The sequence below is a fragment of the Kogia breviceps genome, chromosome 10 (genome assembly GCF_026419965.1).
Source record: "Kogia breviceps isolate mKogBre1 chromosome 10, mKogBre1 haplotype 1, whole genome shotgun sequence".
NCBI lineage: Eukaryota > Metazoa > Chordata > Mammalia > Artiodactyla > Physeteridae > Kogia > Kogia breviceps.
Genome location: NC_081319.1, coordinates 99,867,079 through 99,873,474, shown reverse-complemented (window position 1 = coordinate 99,873,474; position 6,396 = coordinate 99,867,079).

Below are 6,396 nucleotides of genomic sequence, written 5' to 3'. Positions count from 1 at the left end.
GTATTCCATTGTAAATATGTACCACATGTTCTTTATCCGTTTATCTGTTGATGGACATTTAGATTGTTTCTGTGTCTTGGCTATTGTAAATAGTGCTGCAGTGAACATTGGGGTGCATGTATCTTTTTGAATTGCAGTTTTCTCCAGACATATGCCCAGGAGTGGGATTGTAGGATCCTATGGCAACTCTATTTTTAGTTTTTTGAGGAACCTCCATACTGTTTTTCCACAGTGGCTGCACCAATTTACATTCCCACAACAGTGTAGGAGAGTTCCCTTTTCTCCACACCTTCTCCAGCATTTGTTGTTTGTAGACTTTTTAATGATGACCATTCTGAGTGGTGTGAGGTGATACCTCATTATAGTTTCGATGTGTAGTTCTTTAATAATTAGCGATGTTGAGCATCCTTTTCATGTGCCTGTTGGCCGTCTGTATGTCTTCTTTGGAGACATGTCTGTCTTCTGCACATTTTTCCATTGGCTTGTTTGTTTTTTTATTACTGAGTTGTATGAGCTGTTTGTATATTTTGGAAATGAACAGGGCCCCTTCTTAAAGCATAATGCCCATAGCTCTACACAGATGGGGTGTGACCAGGATACTAGATTCTAGACCACACATTTCTGTTAGTACAACCAGAATCAAAATAAGATTTTTGGGCAGCCGCATCACAGCAGTGACTCATTAAGCGTTTGGTCCACTGACACCCCAGTTCTTTTTCTCACGTGCTGCTGTTAATAATAACTACTCATAGATAAGAAAGGGTTGACGCGTGATGTCACATACTTGCAGGTATTTTTTTTTTTTTTTTTTTTTTTTTTTTTTGCGGTACGCGGGCCTCTCACTGTTGTGGCCTCTCCTGTTGCAGAGCACAGGCTCGGGAAGCACAGGCTCAGCGGCCATGGCTCACGGGCCCAGCCGCTCTGCGGCATGTGGGATCTTCCCGGACCGGGGCACGAACCCGCGTCCCCCGCATCGGCAGGCGGACTCTCAACCACTGCGCCACCAGGGAAGCCCCTTTGCAGGTATTTTGATTAAATAAAAAATTGTTCCATAGTTCCTGGCATAGTCAGTAATTGCCTTTAATCATATAGTTATACCAAATTCATAGTTTAAATAATACAGACAAATCATTTTCCAAACAGTTCGTTGGTATCTGTTATATGCCCTGGTGGATCAGATTACTGTGATCTTCTCAAACATTAGTCCTGTACAGTCTAAAGGAGAATGGACAAAGAAAATCAAGCAGAACATTTTCTTTGTCCTTTTTATATTTTAAAAGTTGATTTTTATGGAAATGCATTTGGGAGGAAAGAAACAGCTGGTAGTAGTTAGTGTTACAAAGGTCAGGACACCCACAGGTAGGTTGGGTTTCTCTTGAGCAGAGAGGAGATGCCTGTGTATTGTTTGTGTTCACAGAGCTTCATCTCCATGCTTGTTTCCCTGAGCCCTGCTTCTGTGTGAGGGTCGGCTAGACGTGAACATCAGTTATGACTAGTTGTTCCCTAAACGTTTGAATCATGTGTGAATTGTAAGCACAGAGGCACAGAAAAAGATTGTTCTAAAAGAGTCATTCTGTTCATCAGAAAAAACACATTTTGGGTTCTGAGCTAGCCCTTCAGTGATCGTCATGATAGGTAGCTACTTCAGATATTATGGTTAAATGTATTTAATAGTCCTCGTCGGTATTTTCTGTCTTCTCCATTCGTGCGTGTGACGTGTGCGTGTGACGTGTGCATGTGACGTGTGCACACAAACTAACCCTTGGCTGTTGACGATCAAGGCACTTGTGTGGTGATGGTGGAGGCGTCAGGCGGCCGTAGACTGTCCAAAGCTCCCATCCTTCCAGAAGGGATTTCAAATCATGATGCGAGACCCTGGTTTTTCTTCTGTCATGAAGTGTTTCCTAAGGACACCAGTTTTGGCCACCTTTCAGTTCTAGGGTTGGGGCGCTAGCCTTAGACTCTGAATGACAGCGATTCCCTGGAGGTGGGAATTAGTTCAGGTCCGAGGTAGATCCCTGTGCGACTGCTCCTGTGGTCACCTCTGAGAGTTCTAAGGCTGCCTGCAGTTCTAAGGGGCGGGGATGGGGTGGGGTGTCTTCATTGCCCAGCAGCCTTGACAGTGTCCTTGCTAAGAACCCCTTCCTCTCCCCGGCAAAGTTTCCCAAGTACTTACTGTCCTAAGATTGTGCTGGGTCCCAGAAGGAAAAGGAAAACAAACCATGGCTTGCCATCGTGGAGTCTAGTGGAGAACACTGACATCTAGACAGACAAAGGCAGTGTAGAAATACGTGGCTAATAGAGGTAGGTAGACATTACCCCAGGGGCACGAAAACGTGGTCAGTTCTCTTCAGGGAGTCTAGGAGGGCTTCATAGAGGAGATGGTGGTTGAGCTGAGCCTTGAAAGATGAGGAATTCATAAACGAGGACAGACAAATGTTGCAGGTAGAGGGAAGGTATGTGCAGTGCCTCTGAGGCATAACACTGCCTGGCGCAGTTGGGTACCTACTTGGTGTGAATAGCATAGAGTGGGTGAGGTTGGCAACAGCAGGAGATGAGACTGAAAGGCAAGGTCAAATCTAGATGACCTTGACGTCCCCAGCTAAAGGTTTGAATGTCATCCATTTCCCCCCTCATTTTTGTTGTATTTTGTTTCATCATTTTGGTTGGTTTTTGTTTCATAAAGATTTGTGGAAGCTCTCTGTATATAATGGGCACAGGTCCTTTATTACATATTACATTTTCTCCCAACCTGTTGGGTGTCTTTTAACTTTGTTTATAGTTTCTGTGCGCCTTTACATAGTCAGGTCTGTTACTTCATTGCTTTACAAAGTTCTTTCTTATTCCAAATTATAAAAATACCTCGTTCACAAGGTAGTTTAAAATTGAGATAAAGTGTGCTTGTGATAAAGAATGCATGTAAGACAGAAGGGTATACACAGCAGAGTTGTTTCCTTCCGATCTCAGACCCTTAGTCTCTGAACTTAAGAGGTAGCCATTATTTATTTATTGTCCCTGAAGTTTTCTGTGAGTATAAAACATAGAAATGTATCCTTTTTTGGTTACTGTTAAGACAAGTGAGGGCACAGAGTTAACACTGAGTTACACTTTGCTACACTGTATCACACTTAACACCTTTTCTTTATCTGGACATGGAGACCTACCTCATTCTTTTTAGTGGCATTTTAATCATACGATGTGGCTCTCTAGTTTCCCATTCCCCTACTGACACAAAGGTACCTTGTTTAAAGCTTTTAGCTATTAAAAAAATGCCGTACCAAGGAACGTCACTGAGTCCCGGTGCACATGTGCAAATGCATCTTTAGGTTACATCCCTAAAAGCTGAGTCAGAGCAGATGAGCATTAAAAATTTTAATTGTCCGCAAAAAGAGTTGTACGGATATACACTCCCACCAATAGCGGTTGAGAGATTTTGTTTCCTCATCTTTGCTTAGCATTGCGTATTATCAGACTTTTTATCTTTGACACATTAAGCTAGGGGTCTGCAAACTTTTTCTGTAAATGGCCAGAGAGTAAACATTTTAGGCTTTGTGGGCTGTACCGTCTCTCTCCAGCTTTTCAGTTTTGCCTTGTAATGCAAAAGCCACCATAAACAGTACATAAACAACTGAGCGTGGCTACCTTCCAACAAAGCTCTATTTATGGACCCTGAAATTTGAATTTCATATCGTTTTCACATAGTACAAAATAATAATCTTATTTTGATATTCTTTTCGACCATGTTTATTTATTTATTTATTTATAAAAAACATTCTTAGCTTGCCAGCTGCACAAAAACAGACAGTGGACTGGATTTGGTTCACTGACCGTGGTTCCAACCCTTGATCGAAGCCATTGTTTTATATCTTTAGTATGACTTATTAAGCATCTTTTCATGTATTTATTGACCAGTGCTGTATATTTTTTTCTGTAAACTGCCCTTTTTTGTTTTCTAATTGGTCTGTGACTCTATAATCGCTGTAGGTTGTACTATGTTTTGATATCTGGTAAGGCAAGTCTGTCATTGTTACTTTTCTGATCTTTCTTTGCATACTTTTCCAGATAAATCTAGCCTTAGCCTTTCAGCTTTAAATTTTACTAGGGATTTTGATTATGACTGCATTGAATTATAGATAAATTTAGGAAGATTTGGGAGCTTTAAAACATTTACTCTTTAAAAAGTTTTTTTGAAATGTTGATTTACAATGTTGTATTAGTTTCAGGTGTACAACAGAGTGATTCAGTTATACATGTATGTGTATATATATATATATATATATATATATATATTCCCTTTTAGATTTTTACAGGTTAGTACAAGATATTGAGTATATAGTTCCCTGTGCTATGCAGTAGGTCCTTGTTGGTTATCTATTTTATATATAATAGTGTTTATATTTTAATCCCAAACTCCTGATTTATCGCTCTACCCCCCTTTCCCCTTTGGTAACCGTAAGTTTGTTTTCTGTGTCTGTGACTCTGTTTCTATTTTCTAAATAAGTTCATCTGTATAATTTCTTTTAGATTCCACATATAAGCAATATCATATGATATTTGTCTTTGACTCACTTCACTTGGTATAATCTCTAGGTCCATTCCTGTTGCTGCAAATGGTATTATTTCATTCTTTTTTATGGCTGAGTAGTATTCCATTGTGTATATATACCACATCTTTATCCATTGATCTGTTAGTGGACATTTAGTTTGCTTTCATGTCTTGACTATTATAAATAGTGCTGCTGTGAACATTGGGATGCATGTATCTTTTCGAATTACAGTTTTCTCCAGATAATGTCCAGGAGTGGGAGCATTGGATCATATGGCAACTCTATTTTTAGTTTTTTAAGGAAACTCCATACTGTTCTCCACAGTGGCTGCACCAATGTATATTCCCACCAACAGTGTAGGAGAGTTCCCTTTTCTCCACACCCTCTCCAGCATTTATTATTTGTAGACTTTTAGATGAATGGCCATTCTGAGTGGTGTGTGTTGATACCTTATTGTAGTTTTGATTTGCATTTCTGTAATAATTAGTGATGATGAGCATCTTTTCATGTGCCTGTTGGCCATCTGCATGTCTGCATGTCTGTGGAGAAATGTCTGTTTAGATCTTGTGCCCAGTTTTTGACTGGGTTTGTTTTTTTTTTTTTTTAGCTATATGAGCTGTTTGTATATAAAATATTTACTCTTCAATCCAGGACATTGTATGTCCCTTCATTTAATTCAGTTTTTCTTTTTTTTAATGTCTTAAAACATTTTAGAGTTTTATTCACTTAGTTCTTTGCATTTCTGTTAAGATTATTGCATGATATTTTAAGTTTTGTTATTATTATGAATGGAACTTCATATATATTTTCTAATTAGGTATCAATCTCAGCAATGAATTTCTGATATTAATGTAAATGCTTCAGTCGACTCAAGCACATTGCTTGCCTTAGGTTTTTGTCAACTACCCTTTATCTAGTGCTATGGCTTTACATTGAAGTTAGAAACAATAGGATATTTGCTATCACTGATGATTCAACATTGTTCTAGAGACACTAGACAAAGTAATAAAATAAGAGAAATAAATGAGGTATAAAGTAATAGTGGAAAAGGAAAGAAATCCAAGATTTTAAATAGCTAATATAATTGTCTGTCTAGAAAATCCAAGACAAGCAACTAAAATCCTATTATAACTAATGAGGAAGTTCTATAAAGCTGCAAGAAACAAGATCAGCACCAAAACCCAATAGCTTTCTATCAGCAGCCATCATCAGTTCTCTTCCATACTATTGCTGATAACCAAGTCCAAGCCTCACTGTGTTTTAATCTTCTAACAGGACTCCCTGTTTTCATGCTTTGGCCCAGTAATTAATTCTTTACCCAGCAAGCAGAGGCAAATATCAAGTATAATTAGACTTCTAGTCTTAAAATTATTCAGTCATCTCTCACTATATTTATATCCCTTCTTTAGTCTCTATAACATCCTGGTTTTTTTTTTTTTCTTAATAGCACTTATAATAATTTGCAAATATACAGGGGGTTTTTGTGTGTGTGTGTTTATTTAATGTCTGTCTCCAGAATGTATGTTCTATGAGATTGGAGAAAATGACCTTTTCGTTTCTACCATATATACCATATATACTACACTTAGTACGTAGTAGGTACTTAGTAAATATTTGCTGAATGGATAGATTGATCAAATCTATTTCTTAAAAATAGACTATTTTGTAGAACAGTTTTAAGAGACAGTACAGAGTTCCCACACACCTTATACCCAGTTTCCCCTATTAGTAACATCTTACATTAACGTGATACATTTGTTACAACTAATGAACCAATACTGATACATTATCACTAACTAAAGTCCATACTTCATACAGTTTTTCTTATTTTTTAACTAATATCCTTTTT